Source organism: Myxocyprinus asiaticus, chromosome 7, assembly GCF_019703515.2.
Source record: "Myxocyprinus asiaticus isolate MX2 ecotype Aquarium Trade chromosome 7, UBuf_Myxa_2, whole genome shotgun sequence".
In the NCBI taxonomy this organism is placed as follows: Eukaryota; Metazoa; Chordata; class Actinopteri; order Cypriniformes; family Catostomidae; genus Myxocyprinus; species Myxocyprinus asiaticus.
Window position 1 is genome coordinate 42714368 of NC_059350.1, and position 18433 is coordinate 42732800.

Below are 18433 nucleotides of genomic sequence, written 5' to 3' on the forward strand. Positions count from 1 at the left end.
ACAAGAAATGTGCATATTTCCAGACGGTATATGATATTAGTTTTATTGATATTTGCCTTTTTATCATTAGACAAGACAGTTAAAAGTTACAGGGAACTGTTGAGGAGAGAGGGAGAATGAAACAGGTGAGCACTTTAAAATTATGAACTGTTGCTGCAACATGATCACACATGAAGTCGACATAATGTTTCTGATAGTTTCGGTACCCTAGGTTCGGCGACTGTATACCAACACGCTGATATGCAGCATTCTCATCAGACATGTTTGCAGTGGTTTTAATGTGTTTTCCTTTCCACCTGGCACGATTGGCAGCGCATTGCATCAGTTGCGTGGGAGACTAGGGTTCAAAGCCAGGCAGTAACCATGTTTGAATAATCATTGATGTTTCACTTTTCCCTCTAACATTACTTTTTTACTCCAATAATGGTTAAGGCAGACCTGGGCATTATACCCCTTGCAGAACCGGCCCACAGACTGTCTCTAACCGGCCTGCGAGGCCATTGCAAAACATATATTAAACGGCAAGTAACTAGACCGTGCATAAAGAAATGTGTTGCTTTTATTTAAGTGATGTACAAACATGCCGTGCGTATGCACGTACTTACGAAGCTGTGAAATGTATAAAATAAACATTCGAAAGTAGATGCGAGAGTGAGAGCAAGCAGAGCAATCGGAGTCATAGCGAAGAGGTGTAAGCTATCTAACCAAAGAAGATGAATGGTAAAAAAAGAAAAGTTGATGCGGAATATATAGAGTGTTCAATAAGTCCTGGACTGCGAAGTATTTCTTTACAGAAGTTAACGGTAAAGCAGGGTGTTTAGTTTGTAAGGAACATGTCGCTGTGTTAAAGGAATACAATATTAACCGCCACTTCGAGACCAGACACGCGGGAAAATACAGAAACCTGACTGAGAAGGAGAGGTCATGGACATCCGAGACATTCCTAGCTAAACTGCAACAGCAACAAGAGCTCTTTACGAAGCTTAACACATCCAAGGAGGGAGCAGTCAAAGCTACTTATGTGCTAGCTCACAAAATTGCCAAAAACAGCAAACCGTTTTCTGAGGGGGAATTCATCAGAGAGTGTTTGCTGGACTCTGCAGCGATACTTTGCCCTGAAAAAAAGGTAGAAAATGTGTCCCTCTCCAGGTGAATGGTAATGAGGCGCGTCGAGGACATAGTGGAAAATGTGGAGCTACAGTTGAAAAGAAAATTGGACAGTTTCGACTTTTTTCTCTCTGGCCCTGGATGAGAGCTGCGATGTGTGCAACATAGCCCAGTTACTCATCTTCATACATGGGATAACAAAAGACTTTGACATAATGGAGGAACTGGCAGCAATGCAGTCAATGAAAGTGACGACAACAGGGAGCGATTTGTTTACAGAGGTAAATTTGTGCATATTAAAGTTGGGACTGAAATGGGACAGGTTGGTAGGTGTTATGACCGACAGGTGTCCAAATCTAAAGGGGAAAAATGTAGGGCTGTTAAAGCGAATGCAAGATAATGTTAATGAAATGAATCATGAACAGAAATTGGTGTTCTTGCATTATATTATTCATCAGGAGGTGCTGTGCAAGTCTGTGCTGTTATTGACGTTGTAACAAAAGTAGTTAACTTTATTAGAGCAAGGGCATTGAATCACAGACAATTTGTTAAGCTGTTGGAGGAGCATGAGACTGAGCACGCTGACATTGGCTACCACACAGCTGTCTGGTGGCTCAGCCTGGGCAAAGTGCTCAAAAGAGTGTGGGACCTGAGAACTGAGATTCAGGAATGTTGTCAGATGAAAGGAAAGGACATCCCTGAACTCTCAAATGCAGACTGGCTGGTAGATCTGGCATTTGCTTTTGATGTGAATGCTCTGATGAATGAACTGAATTCAAAACTGCAAGGCAAGGGCATCTTTGCTCATGAGATGTACTGTCTAGTCAAGGCTTTCATGAGAAAGCTGCTGTTTCTCTCAAGCTAAATGGAGGGCAACACTCTTACTCATCTTCCAACACTGAAAGAGGTAACACCATCAGCTGATCACCTCCATACATACTCTTCCATGTTAATGGCACAGCATCATGAGTTCGCAAGATGGTTTGAGGACTTCAAAACAGTGAGGGGTGACATGCACGTGATTTCCTCTCCCTTCACATGGAATGTGGACAATGCCCCCAGTGAGTTTCAACTCAAACTCATTGACCTGCAGTCCGATGCACTGCTGGCAGAGCACTTCAAGTAAGTGCCACTGCTGACATTTTATTCTTCTCTAAAGAAGGAGAACTTTCCACAGCTGATGAGGCAAGCTTAAAGGATACTGGTTCTCTTTGGTTCAACATACATATGTAAACAGATATTCTCAGTGATGAAATTCAACAAGTCACTGATGATCACCTGTCAACAGGGATGGATTACTGACTGGGCCAATGGGGCCAGTGCCCAGGGGCCCTTGACTGCCCGGGGGGGCCCTGGGCTTTAAGGTTGTGGGATCAAATTTGGCAATCCCCCCGCTCAAAAACACATCAACAATGAAAACGACCACCCCTGCTCAACAACATTTGGGCCAGTTGCTATGTAAAAAAAAATGGTGGGAGGGGAGGGGGGCCCTTGGAGATAATTGGCTCTGGGGCCTTTGCAAGTCATAATCTGTCCCTGCCTGTCAGCTGTTCTACGGATAGCAACCTCAGACATTAAACCTGACTCCAGTGCACTTGTTAAAGCCCACCAGAGGCCACGATTTCTCCCACTAAGTAAATAAGAACAAACAATGGATGTACTTAGTGTATATATGTGTACTTATTGTATACAGTTAATGTAATGCTCTTTGTTGAAGTACAATTAATTCAGTGGTAATTCAAAAAGCAATTTGTTTCCTTCTTATTAATAACACTTAGTCATATCTGAAAGACTTTCTATAACAATATAAGTTATAGGGCATGGATGAAACATAATAAAATTGGTTCGGCACTCAGCAACAATCTAGATTTCACATGTGGCCCCTTAGGGAAAATAGTTGCCCACTCCTGGGTTAAGATAAGGTTTGGGTTTGGGTTGGGGGATAAAATCTATAAATATATGCTTTTCTCTTCATTGTATAATGTACTATAAAGCTGAAAACAACTTGCTTCACTACTAGCTTTTGGCGACCTCTCATGGGCATAAATGGAGCTCACATGTGCCCATATGCCCTACAACACTTACTGCTTTAGCCACTAGGGGCAGTGTTTCAAAATTTTGGTCAACGTAAACCAATTTTGACGAAAGAAAAGTCTACAAAAGTCTAGAAAACTACTCTTTCCAATTTCACTGTGAGATCAGGCTGGTTGCACACCGGTCTGTTATTGTAGTAACACGATGGCACGTAACAAGAAAACATCATCGTTTACATGTCTCAGTCACTTCACATGCAAGCAGGCGATTCTTGGCGCCCTCAAGAAACAAATTGGCCGGACGATAATTAAAAAAGTCTGAATATCGGCCGATTTATCGTTTTCTGCGACATATCAGTCGACCACTACTAATGTTTATGTATACAACTTTTAATGTAAAAAAAAATTATATTAGTATTTGTAGAAATTAACATTAACCAAGATTAATGAATGCTGTACAAGTATTATTCACTGTTACAGTAATTCATGTTAACTAATGTAGGTAACTAATGCTGACAATTACGATCTTATTGTAAAGTGTGACCATTTTTTCAAAATAGATTCTCTGAAAACTTTTGTTTTAATATATATTACACAGTTTTGCTTCTCAAGTAAATTTAATTTGTTATTTTGTTTACTTGAGAAGCAAAATGGCATAAGACTTTTTTTTTTCAGGAAGATCAAACAAAATGTATTGAGGATTATGTTTGAAACAAGGAAAAACAATATAATTATTATTTATAAATATATTATTATTAATAATAATAATAATAATAATAATAATAATAATAATAATAATAAAAACTCAAAGGGTTTGTTTCTCTTAACATCTCATAAACCTTTGTGAAATTTGTTAGATTATTCTGAAAACAAGACTTAATATCTAACGTCATTTTGATTCTCAAGTAAATGCATCTTTTCTTAAGGATCTTTATATATATTTTTACTGAAAAACAAAAATATTGATTAAGAAACAACAACAACAACATTTGCAGTGTACAGTAAGTGAGGGCCCAAGACCCAAAGTCCACATCAAGTGAGCAAAGGCCATAAGACCGCAAGTCCAAATCAAGTGCACCATTTGGGAAAGGCCCAGTGCCTGAATTTTGTGTTTATAATCAAACCATTTTTTCTCTGATCTCAAACCAGCTGCTTAAGACACTGCGCCTTTAATGAAACTAAATATACTTTATTGATTACCCAAGTGGAAAGACATTATTCCAGCCAATCAGAGTTCCGTAATTTGTCCTGCTTTGTTTTTGGTTCAGCTAATTGTTCTGTCAGATGGCTGAAGACAGGACTTTCAGTTCAAACTTTGGCTAGTGTGACCTTGCTCTTGTGCTCTAGATCTGCACAGATCGCTCACCTTCTCCAGTGCCAGACACCATCCCTGTGAGTTGATGTGATTGCACCCATTATGCTGGACACCAATGGGTGAGAAATCTGAAACCTGTTGCTTGGGGGTATGTGGAGGTGTTATGTGTTTGTTGTGTGAGATTGTGAGGGTTGTGTGACCTAGTGGTACCATCGAAGATCTGGACTGCTAACCAAAAGACTATAGGTTCAGCCTCTACTAGGGACGATCCATGAGTCACCATTGTGCCCTTGCGATCCATACCGCCCAACAAAGACAAAATGCAGAAACTATAGCAACTGAGAAAAATGGCTTCATAGTCACTTGGTTTTAGCAAGGATTTTGTAGTTACTGCAGTTTTAACACTCAGTTTTTTTTTTTCTAATTTTGAGCATAGTTGAGCTAAACCCACAAGGTTCAACAATAATTATGGCCCATTGCCCCAGGGCCAGTGTGAGACAGTTTTGGGCCAGTTAATGAAACTGTCACAAAAATATGTTTTGGAGCAAAAGTTTTCCAGAAAAAGTGTTTATAATAGAGTTGTCATGAAGTTAAATTATAGCTGAATAATTTCCAGTTACTATTGCTAATTAAAAAATGTGTGTGTTTATTTTAGAACATATATATATATATATATATATATATATATATATATATATATATATATATATATATATATATATACTACCGGTCAAAAGTTTTGAAAGACTTACTCATTCTTTATTATAATTTCTTTTTCACTTTTAGAATGATAGTAAAGTCATCAAAAATATGGAATAACATAAATGGAACTATGGGAATTATGTTGTGACTAAACAAAATCCAAAATAAATCAAAACTGTGTTATATTTTAGCATCTTCAAAGTAGTCACCCTTTGCCTAGAATTTGCAGACATGTACTCTTGGCATTTTCTCATTAATATGGTGGCACAATTATATTTTTGTCTACAAAACTAATTTCAAACATTTAAGCATACACCTTCAGATCAAAAGATTTTTAAGATCATGAGAAACATTTCAGTCAAGTGTTTCAAAACTTTTGACTGGTAGTGTATATATTATAACATAATTAATTCTGACGATCAGCCAACTGTTTCATCCAGCGAATGTTCAGTACAATCATTAGTTAATTCTGAGAAAATGTTATTCTCCTGGCCACAGAAAACAACTTTTCTTATTAAAATACAGTATCGGTTTGCTTCAGTTTATTAAACTAGGACAAAACACTGACTAAATGCTACAAACTACATTAACATAAAACTCATACACATGCACACACACACACACACACACACACACACATACAAAGCATACACACTAAGCAAGATGAATGGAATGTTAGAACCTTGAGATTATGGAGACTGATGAAATATGACAGACCACTACTCGGAGTGCCACCAGTAAATCTTAACTTCATTGTACTCTAACAAAATAGAGTAGGTATCTTAAGCTTAATCTATCAATTTACTGATGACTAAATTTAATATATGCTCGCTTCTATTGTTGCCCTTGCTTGAAGAAAGAGAGAGAGTGAGTCCTTTGTTAAGTGCTGGATGGTCTCACTGTAGTAGTGGTCTTGAAGATCTGGAAGAGAGAGTCTGGAGGGTGAGCTGTGACTTCCTGGTGAAAATCAGCGAACTACCTATCTGTTCCAGGTAGTGGGTTTTTGACATTCCTTGTGGGGTGTCTCAGCCAATCCTGGTGTTGGGTTTTGGCAGGAAAGGTGGTCCTTTGTCTCTGGGACCGCCCTCATTTGCATGTCATGAGTTTGTGGTTTAATTTAGTAAAAACAGTACTTCCAGGATAAGTAGGAATACTACTTATCCTGGAAGTACTGTGCATATTACTATGACAACATATACTCCAATATTTGGGAAATGAGAAGCCGATTGCATTGATACCAGACATGCCATATCTAGTACATTGAGTAGTTAAATAAATGTTTAAGCATGCATTACAGAGTCATATTGCTAAGAATCATAGTAGCTTTAGGATTACAGCAAGGAGACATTACATTGCATTGCAGGAGTGTGTCTCTGTAATAATTAGCTGGGTGCAAAGTTTCTGTCCTGGCCTCCTGAGGGGTTGAGGAATGTATGTGGAGTGAGGGAGAAATTAATGTTGTCAGGTGAGGCCCTACTATATATATATATATATATGTATATAAGAAAAAAATAATAATGTCATTTGTACCATAAGAAAATATATGTGTATGTGTACACACATACATATATAATTATTTTATTATGGCACAAATTACTTTATTATTTTTTTCTATTTTTGAGCCCTGCAAACCCATCTGTCATAGGACAGATCATAGTCTAAGAGATGCAATTTTAGTTAATAACTCATGCTACCACCATTGTGCAAGACAACTCCAGATTGCTCCATGTGAGAGACCAAGCAGTCAAGGAATGAGGACCATGAAAAAATAGTTCCCAAAATAATCTCTTAATGAATCAAACAACAAAATTCAAATAGGAACTAAAAGTCCAAACAATCAAATCCTTGTTCAAGCCAATAAAAGAGGTCAACAGAACAAAACTAAACTCCACTAACTGAATACATATGAAAACCAAACTGAACTGACCTACAAATGAAACAACCAGGACACATTTATACAAACGTACTAATCCACATTAACACAAGGGAAAACAGAAAACACAAACTTCAAAATACAATAACAAAATCCATAACAAGGCCAGTTAAAGGACTGGAATAAAATTAAATGCATATCTTGAAGAAATAAAGAAACAAAGAAAACCAACAAATTAGAAAAGAAAATCCAAACACAAACACAAACACCCCATTTCCCCCACAGCCAATCTGCTGGTTGGTAGCAGCAAGCGGAACTAAAGCAGTGGTCGAAGCGCCATGCCGGTCCTTAACACGCACGGACCATGAATCCGGAAACTCGCCAATCACTATTCACGGCCAACAGCTCCAGCCATCCACTCCTCAGAACCACAGAGGTAACTTAAACGCAAAGAAATCAATATTAATAAAAGTATGTACCGTACACCATAAACTAGAATGTGTGCACTCCAACTAGTTAATGATGTACCGAAATTTAAATAAATATCTAAATGAGAAAGAAACCGTGTTTGAATCTTATTGCCATATACATATGATATGAATACAGAAACCATTAAGTGAATGGAAACTAGAATCTCAAACAATGTGCAGGATAAATTAAAAGAAAGCATATGCATGTGTATGTGCATGTGTGTGTGTGTGTGTGTGATATGTATGTGCGTGTGTGCAACATTACCGCTTACTGATGTGTGGCTGCATCGTGGGCCATCACATACTCCCCCCTTCACACATGTCACTGGCACAGCGGGAAAGATAGTCCGCCGTCAGGTTCTCTTTGCCAGGGACATGTTCATATTTCAGGGAGTCCAAAGCCCAATTCACAGCCAGAAATTCCTTTTCCACGATGGAATAATGGACTTCTCTAGGAAAGAGTTTGCGACTGAGAAAAGCAATGGGACATCGGGCATCAGGAGCACCCTGCAACAATACCGTTCCTAGCCCTCTATCAAAAGCGTCCGTCTGAAGAATGAAAGGTTGGTTAAAATCAGCATTATGCAATAAAGAGTTCCTGCTCAAGGCAGTTCGAATGTCTTGGAATGCTTCTTCTGCTTCTTTCGTCCATCGGACCTGATTCGGACACTTTGAACCCACCATGTCAGTCAATACTGCAGCTCTGCTAGAGAAGTTGGGGATAAATTTGTTATAAAATCCAGCCACGCCTAGGAATGATCGCAGTTCCTTGCGAGTCCGTGGCTGAGGGCACGTTTCAATGGCCCAGACTTTTTCCACCTGCAGCCTTATCACCCCACCACCAATGACAAATCCTAGATACTCTGTCTCAGTCTTTGCAATGGCACATTTTTGTGGGTTAACCGTCAAACCAGCTCTCTGGAGACATTGCAGAACCTCCTGGATGTGTTGCAGATATTGTTCCCACGTGTTGCTGTAAATCACAATGTCATCCAGATAAGCAGCTGTAAAGGTTAACCCTCGTAATACCTGGTCCATGAGTCTTTGGAAACTGGCTGGTGCCCCGTGTAACCCGAAAGGAAGGACCTTGAAATGGAATAACCCCAGTGGGGTCTTGAACGCTGTAAGCTCTCGGGACTCATGAGTCAAAGGGATCTGCCAATAGCCCTTTGAAAGTTTGATGGTCGTCAGAAACCGTGAGTTACCCAGGTGATCAGTAAGGTCATCTATACGTGGAGTGGGATAAGCATCAAATTTTGTCACAGAATTGAGGTAACGGAAGTCTATACAGAATCTTATTGTGCCATCCTTTTTTGGAACAAGGACCACAGGATTGCACCATTCACTTCTGGATGACTCGATGATCCCCAGCCTCAGCATCAAATTGACTTCCTTCTTTAGTGACTCTTGGAGACGCTCTGGGACCCTGTAGCTCATTCTCCTTACAACAGCATCAGGTTTCAACACAATGTCATGTTCTATTAACGTTGTGAATCCAGGATATTCTGAGAAAACCCCAGGTAGGCCAAGGGCCCTCACCTCACGCTGGCACTATGGTGACAAATGATGCAGACTGACATCTCCTAGAGCAGGCTGGGGTAAGTATTGGTCATCCAATTCTTCCTCCACCTGCCTAAACATCAAGATCTGTACAGTCTGATCAGGACAGGGGACCCATTGCTTAAGGAGGTTAATGTGCAGAATTCAGGTAGGACCATCTTTGCCTAATGTTGAAATTTCATAGGTGGTAGGCCCAAGTTTCCTTCGGACTTCAAACAGGCCTTGCCATTTGCCCAACAGTTTACTTTCATTACTGGGCAGCATCACCAGGACCTTGACCCGGTTCAAAACTTCACTCATGAGCAGACTGATCATACCAGGTTTTCTGGCAGGTTTGCGCCTCAGCCAGGTGAGATTGGGCCAATGCAGTCATCCTCTCCAAGCGCTCTTGCATCTGCACCACATAGGACACAACATTCATCGGCTCACCCCTTCTCTGGTCCCCCTCCCATATTTCTTGAAGCAGAGCAAGAGGACCTCTTACCTCATGTCCATATAAGAGTTCAAAAGCGGAAAAGCCAGTAGATGATTGTGGCACCTCTCTATTGGCAAACAGAAGGTAGGGGAGCCATTGGTCCCAGTCTTTACCTGAGTTACAGACAAACTTGTGAAGCATCTGTTTAAGGGTCTGATTAAATCTTTCTGTAAGTCCATCTGTCTCGGGGTGATAAGGAGTTGTTCTCAGACTCTTGATGCCCAGCAGCTTGTATACCTGTTTCAGAAGGGCAGACATAAAGTTAGTTCCTTGATCTGTCAATATCTCACAAGGAAACCCAACTCTGGAGAACAATTGCACAAGACAGGTCGCCACATACTTTGCTTTGATGGACTTCAATGGGAACACTTCTGGATACCTTTCAGCATAGTCGGTTACAACAAGCATAAATAGGTTACCTGAGTGACTTCTTTCAACAGGCCCAACTACATCCATTCCCAGTCTTACAAATGGAGTGCCAATGATTGGAAGCAGTTGGAGAGGAACCTGACAAGGGCCACGTGCAGAGACTTTTTGACATTCTGGGCAATTTCTACAATATTGGGTTAACTCTGCCTTCAAGCCGGGCCAGTAAAAGTGTCTTCTAATCCTAGCGAGGGTTTTACATTTCCCCAGGTGGCCAGCCAGGGAATCAAATGACCCAGGATAAGAATAACTTTGCAGGGACACTGCAGCACCACCAGCTGTGTCACCAACCCAAGCCGACGATAGAGTATCCCCTGTTGAAGAAAGTATTTTTCCTTTGTAAGGTCATCATCAATATCATTCTCTACATCCTCTTGCTTTACCTTTTCCAAGTAAGGGACAAGACTGGCATCCTCCTGTTGTAACTGAGCGACGTTAGTAGGCAGTTTAAATTCTGAGGAAAAGTCAAAAAGGGAGTCAACTGGCATTCTAGAAGCATTATATTTAATTTTTCCCAACCTTTTCTGTCAACGGGATTTCCTGGGCTTTGCAGAGTCAATGGTTTCTACTTTATTGTTAAAGAAAGGTAGGGCCCTAAGCAACTGTTCCCCTTCTTCCCCCTTGCTTGCTTTAGCCCGGGTGATGACCATATTACACGAGGGTACAAGCTGCAACAAGTCCCAGAGCACTGGCAGGTCATGACCCAAAACCACAGGAAATGGTAAGTTGTCCGCTACGCCCACATCCAGGAGATAAGTTTGTCCTTTCACCTTGATTTACACATCTGCTGTAGGAAGCAGATTTTCATCACCGTGAACACAGCGAATGGATTTCTTGTCACTGAAGTTAAGTAGGGCAGGTGGTATATACTTGTGATGTACCAGGGTCTGATCACTCCCAGTGTCTACCAGGGCCTGCAACTCCCTTCCATTCACCTCCATTGTCATATTATCTGTGGCGACCACTCAGCTTTTACTTGTGGCCTCATACATCCCCTGGGCACATAACATAGGTGAGTAGTCTTGGCTGTATTTTAAGGCACATTGGTTTTGAATGGTCCTCCTGACCACACATATAGCAGATCAGCACTTTTTTATAACTCTTAAGAGAAGTTGCAAATGCAGGTCCTCCTCCAGGAAGCGTACCGGCACTGGGAAAACTTCTCTGGCTTTGCTGGGGGAGGTTTAGTCTGCGGTCGTCTCTGCTAGTTTTCCAAGCCCATGACTGACTCCTCTTATGTGCAGCCACAAACACGTCGGCCAGTGTTGCTGCTTGTGCGGCAGTTTTAGGATCATGTTCTCGAAGCCAAACCTGGAGCTCTGGAGAAAGAATTCTTAGATATTGTTCAAGAATTAGGATTTCACCAACTTCCTCAACTGATTTACTTTTTGGCTGGATCCACTTCCCATAAAGTTCCTTTAACCGCACATATAGTTCTGTGGGACTTTCAAGGGGGTCAACATCCTGAGAATGAAACTGTTGTCTATACGTTTTTTGGTTGATGTCATATTTTCTTAAGATGGCAGATTTAACTTCCTCATACTCAAGAGAATCATCAACATCCATATGAACATAAGCAGCTCTGGCCTTACACGTCAAGAGAGGAATTAAACAGAAGGCCCAATCCTCCTTCGGCCACCGGCAAACTGCTGCATGTCTCTCAAAGGTGATTAGAAAGTGTTCAATATCATCAGATTCCGATAACTTTTCAAGTCTTAGCTCTTTAAACTGACACTGACCTGCATCACGAATTTCTGAGCGGTCTTTCTGACAGGTAGTGGACTGAGACAGCGGGTGGAAAGAGACAGCTTCCCCATCATCTGGACCTTCCAAGGGGTCTTCAGCAGTCAGCAGTGGATTGGGAGTTGGAGTCGTACAAGCTTGCACCTCCAGCTGCAACAGACTAAACTGGTGTTGAAGGGCTTAAAAGCAACGCTCCTGCTGAGAATACTCTTGAGTCCTGTGAGCTTCTTGGGCATCCATCTTTGCCATATGAGCTCGAAACAGGCCCGTCAAGTCTGCAAGTGTGGGCTCTCGGATTTCAGGCTCCGTATCATCCACCTCCCTCACCTCCTGTACTGCTTCATCTTCCCCCACCTCCTGGAACACTTCCTCAGGTTGCTCTGTTGGAGCAGTCTTTGGGGCTGCCTTCCTTGCTCCCGATTCATGGCACATGGAGTTTGAGAAAAAAAAAAAAATTATAATAATCCTGGGAAACTAGGCCCCCTACTGGCTGATCCCACTGCTGCCACCACTTGTGAGGGACCAAGGGTCATGAAAAAATAGTTCCCAAAATAATCTTTTAATGAATCAAACAACAAAATTCAAATAGGAACTAAAAGTCCAAACAATCAAATCCTTGTGCAAGCCTATAAAAGAGGTCAACAGAACAAAACTAAACTCCACTAACTGACTACATATGAAAACCAAACTGAACTGATCTACAAATGAAACAACCAGGACACATTTATACAAACAGACTAGTCCACATTAACACACAAGGGAAGACAGAAAACACAAACTTCAAAATACAATAACAACATCCATAACAAGGCCAGTTAAAGGATTGGAATAAAATTAAATGCATATCTGAAGAAATAAAGAAACAACAACAAAGAAAACCAACAAATTAGAAAAGAAAATCCAAACACAAACACCCCATTTCCCCCACAGCCAATCTGCTGTTTGGTAGCGGCAAGTGGAACTAAAGCAGCGGTCAAAGCGCCATGCTGGTCCTTAACACACACGGGCCACGAATCCGGAAGCTCGCCGACCACTATTCACGGCCATCAGCTCCAGCCATCTACTCCTCAGCACCACAGCGGTAACTTAAACTCAAAGAAATCAATATTAATAAAAGTATGTACCGTACACCATAAACTAGAATGTGTGCACTCCAACTAGTTAATGATGTACCAAAACTTAAATAAATATCTAAATGAGAAAGAAACCATGTCTGAATCTTATTGCCATATACATATGATATGAATACAGAAACCATTAAGTGAACAGAAACTAGAATCTCAAACAATGTGCAAGATAAATTAAAAGAAAGCATATGCATGTGTATGTGCGTGTGTGTGTGTGTGCGTGTGTGTGTGTGATATGTATGTGCGCGTGTGCAACATTACCGCTTACTGATGTGTGGCTGCATTTTAGGCCATCACACTCCAGTTGAATTGTCCCAGTCATTAATGTATTTTATGTTGCATTTTGATAGTTATAAATTATATTGAATCTTTTAGCGCCATACAAATTTTGGCATTCTCAAACTGTCCACACTGTCTTAACTGTCCAGATTTCTCTATTTCATATTCAGCTATAGGTAAGTGTTTTTGTTACATACTGTGCTGCCCTGATGTTGCTGTATGTGTGCAGTCTGTAAAAGTCTCATTCATTGTTGACTGCAATACTGAATCTCTGCAGCGTACCAGTATAATTATAGCTGTGCACAAAGCATCTGTACCACATGTTCCTGCTTTCAAAAATATATAATTACAGGCTTTATATGTCTCTCAGGTGTCATCCTGCATGGCATTATTATAACTCTTCATTGCATTTTTCATTTGTTGGTAATTTAATTCATTCTTTTAAAATGAATCACCACTATTAGTGCTGTACATGGAGAGAGAGAGGAAAAAAAAGAAGAAGCATTGTCCTTTTATACTCTGGCTACCTGATTCTTAACCACAAGATCTCTCTTGAGTGAAGTGGCATTCCATTGGGCAGGTCCTCTCCTAGGCAGTAGGTGGCAGTAATGTCCCACATTAGAGTTCAGATGAGTGAGTATGTTAGTATGGACTGTACTACATGACCACCAGAGACCCCACTGTGAAATACATTCAGTGCATGTATCACCGACCGACCTCTCCCTCTCTACCTCAACTGCTCTCTGCTTCTCTAAAAGGATTAATTGTGAATGCACAGACAGTGTCTTAAAGCTAATGATTAAAAAGAAACTCAGAACTCTTCCAATTATGACCTTGCCTAGCATCCATGAGATACTGCAGCCCTAATTGGTCAGATCATTAAATCAGGAAGGAAAAAAGGAGGAGAAAAGAAGGAGACGGTCTATGTAGTGAGTGGGTATGATACTATAGTAAGGAGAGTAAAGGGGAGAGAATCGAAAAGGTACGTACTGCGATATTGTTCCCATGGAGACAGCAAATTTAATTTTTGTTGATTGAAGTAGAATTCCACATGGATAGCTGCTAATGTAGCGTGTTATAATCCAAAAGTGTAATTACTGTACACCTGCCAGAAAGGATAGTGAAAGTAATGTTTTCATTTACACCCAAAGCTACTTGAATTCAATGTACAATATATATTTGATCATTATGTGTGTTCTGTGGGAATCAAACTGACAACATTGGCATTGCAAGCTCTACTATTTAATTTAAAGGGATAGGCCACCCCCTAGGTGTGCCACCGGTAGCCCTCTTTATTTGGCACCCAATGAGGGTGAGTAAATGACAACAGAATTAAATTTTTTGGTGAACTAACATTTTAAAGCAGAAAGTGTCAAAATAAAGGGTCTAATTAGATTATTCAACATAATGCAAACAACTTTGGTTTAGAGATTCACACATACTGAATTGGCACCAACATACCAGACACAGAGTGTATAAAAACAGTGCCACAAAACAGAGTGACATTCACCATTGCATTAAGCAACGATAGAGTGTCACGCAATGTAATAGCCACTCTGCAAATTGTTAGCGATGCTGTTATCTAACAGTTTGTTTGTCACGGATGTACTCTCACAGATAGTAGCTTTCAGTCGAAGCTTTCGCTGTCTTTGCGAGCAAACGCTGTATCAAATTAATTCGCTCTGTTAGACAGATGCCTAGAGTGAAATGGTGTTGTTTCAGATATTTCTGTTTTGTCCAGCTGGTCCTCAGAGGTGTGTTTGTCCTAGTCTGCTGTTACGACCTGACCTCATGCATCCATTAGCGCTCATGTTCTGTTCTCCATCCCCTTCATTTCTCTAAAGACTTGCCGCTCAACAGGAAAACGACCTCATGCGAGTGGGAAGGGAAGCCTTGTTAAAAAAATCAACCAGATGGGCTGAGACACACTAACACACACACACCCAGTCACATCCTCACTAAGAAAAAAAAAATGGATTTTTATTTGAATTGCTTTTTTTATTTTCTCGAGTCAATAATAACAAAAATCAATGTTTTTTTTTTTTTTGTTTTTTTTTTACAGGCCCCACATTTTTTTTAATTTTTAGTATAGGCCTCTACCAAACGATTGAGATGTTGCTTCATGGTAAAAGTATCAATACATTTACAAATACCAAAACTTTTAGAAAAGTCAAATAAAATGCTAACTTGTTGAAGAACTAATCAGACTTGCTCATCTGTGTGGTGGTGCAACAACACAAATATTTTTTGGGCATTAGATTAGACTTTATTTCTGGTGGTATGCTATGAAGCATTGCTGGTTTGCATTCAAACACATTGCATTTCTGACATTCCATCTTGACACACCCTTTGGACAGAGGTTGCACCGCCCCCGCTTGTCACAGTGAAGTGGCAAATGTCCGCTGTTATCGTAACACACATCTGTTTGTGGTTGTGAGGGTCTTGGGGTGAAGTGTTCCTTCTGAGATGACATCTGTGGTGGAGATGAGGATGGTGGTCGACCAACTATGGATGCTGGCTTGTTGACATGCTTCAAACTGTGGGCGACTGCCAGGCAGAACCTTTTGAGAGTCATAGGTTTCTCGTTTAGTAGGCCACAGACCCTCTTGTAGACCAGCCAGGAATTTGAGATGCACAGGTCAACAATGTTTGCGAACAGGGGCAAGTACCATTGCCTTGACTTGGCTGGGGTCTTGTACATGTGTACCAGTATGTCAGAAAGATCAATGCCTACCATATGCTGATTGTAGGCAAGAATGAGTGATGGGCATGGGTGGGCCTCTTTGCTCCACCGTTTGACAGTTGAAAGAGGCATGATCCCACAGGCATTGCCTTGGAATATTGTCAAACCTTTTCACTGTGATTACCCCTTCAGCAGACCTGTAATCAAAAGCTCCACGTCCTTTCTTCATCAGCTCTTTGTCTGTCATCTAGGTAGCTACACTGATGCGGTTTGATCGGAGAGTGCCGATGCACTTGACACCCAGGTTTTCATGCAGGTTCTGGACCAAGTTGAAACTGGTGAAGCAGTTGTCACAGATGACAAATGTACGCCATGGCTGTGTTATGGTTTTGCATAACACTGTCACCAGTTTGGCCCCTAGAAGTAGCACCTGCTCCTGCTCCTGCTCACTTAGGGCAACACTGAAAAATGTGGATGCGCCTTGATAGAGCAGTAGGTCATGGATGATGCCAGATGAACTGGCCCGGCAGAACAATTTAAAGCCCCACTTGTTTGGCTTGTTGGCAATATATTGGTGGAGAGTGCCAGCCCTTGTGCCTTTATATGCCACCATGATTGTGATTGTAAGTGGATGGGATCAGGAGACACTGCTCACAAAGCATCTCAAAAAGGGTCATTGCACTGCTGATTATCATTAAAATGAATGAACTGGCGTAACAGCTTGAATCTTTTCTTTGGCATGATCTCAGCTATCATGTTGAAACGTGACTCATGGTGCCAGTAGTTCTCCAAGGATGGGAAGCTGAAAACACCCATGAAGAGTAGTATTGGATTCAAAAGAAGTGTCCCCAGTCTCTTCTGATTGTGTGGGCTGATAATCAGGATCCTGTATTTGGTCATCGTCATCACTCAGATCAGCATCAGAGTCTTAGGGATTTTCAGGTATAGAGAGTAAGAGGTTCGAGACCGAGGATGTGACCACATATTCAGGTTTGGGGAGATCAAATACTGTATAATAATCTGAGAATCTAATGAATGTCTATTGTGGTTACAGCTCTGGTAGAGAGCAAAAGAGAAAAGGACAGTGAGTGATCTTTAATTATATTTATTTAGTTTAATTTTTGCTTTGGTCCTTAATAGCTCTTGTTTGATTAATGTTGTTCTCATAATTTATTTATTTAGTTATTTTTTTAATGTGTTGTTGATTTCTGTCTTTGCATTATTATTATTTTATTTTTTTTTCAATATATATCTTGATAATAATGTTTTAGCTCTGAAATGGTTGAAAAGTGATGTTTTGTTTTAAATCAGTGGAACCATCATTTTATCCAAACAACCATTATAGCCAAATATATTCAATATTTTAAAGGCATTGCATACAAATCTATTTTAAAATAATGATATTTCACCTGCACCTGGGGCTTTATATTTTGACACTGAAAGTGCCAAGTGTGTATTTGACAGTTTACAATGCCCCGCATCTGATGAAACGCTATTATCTCCTGTTCTGCTATACTGTGCTGTGTTTCTAGATTTGAATAATATCTTGTATGCTTGAATCTGCAGTACTTTCTTTCACAATGCATGTGAACATCTCTAAAAGTGCTATAAACATGAGCCCATAAGCCCTGCACGTGCACAGAAAAACGCATCACCCGTTTATTCTGAAGTGCACACAGACCATATTTATCTGTCTTTAATCACAGCCTTTTGCAGTTTAACAATCACATATGACCATATTGCCATTTTTATGTTATTTAGAATAATTGTGCAGTGCTGAAGGATCGGGAAATTAGTGTATTGATGGCAGTAATGAAACTTTATGGCCAAATAAAAAGCAAATTAAAATCATTGCGGTATTCACAATATTTCTTAAAGAGCACCTATTATGGTTTTTAAACGTGCCTAATTTTGTTTTAAAGGTCTCATAAAATAAATTTACATGCATCCAAGGTCAAAAAACACTTTAATTTGCTCATAATTTAAATTGCAGCATTACCTTTTTTCCCAGTGTCAAAAACGACTTGTTCAATGATCTGTTCTTAAGGATTCATTCTAAACTCCTCCTTTCAGAGAGCCTACCCTGCTCTGATTGGTCAGATGTCCCAGTCTGTTGTGATTGGTCTACCGCTTAGTGTAGTGTTTGAGGGCTGGTCAAAGCTGTTCGCGAGCAGCCAATGAAGACCAGAGGCAGGTGTTTTGTTACAAAATTACGTAGGTTAATACAGGAGGTAAGTCTGGAATTACTAATGACTCATTTCAGGTGTTCAGAATCGGTTCTTTCTTTTGAGAGTCAATAACTCCATTTGTCGTGTACTTTGATTTTTGAAACTTTGCAGACTTTTTTACATTCACAAACAGCTATATAACACACTATATGAAAGGTCATATTTGAAAAACCATAATAGGTGCTCCTTAATTTTATATAGTCAGAAAAATCAGTGTGATTATATTGTGTATATTTGATATATCACAAAGCCCTACTTTGCAGTTTTTTTTTTTTTTTGTTCTATTGTTCTTTTATATTTATTATGTATACTTATCATGCATTGCTTTGGCAATACAAATGTGTAGTTTTGTCCTGCCAATTAAAGCATATTAAATTAAAGAGGTCATGACATACTCTTTTATTATTTTATT

At 40.2% G+C, this 18433-nt stretch overlaps 1 pseudogene; it reads left to right on the top strand.

Moving 5' to 3' along the window:
• The first annotated feature begins 1322 nt into the window (after positions 1-1322).
• Positions 1323-2233, top strand: LOC127443580 (general transcription factor II-I repeat domain-containing protein 2B-like; annotated as a pseudogene).
• The last annotated feature ends 16200 nt before the right edge of the window (positions 2234-18433 follow it).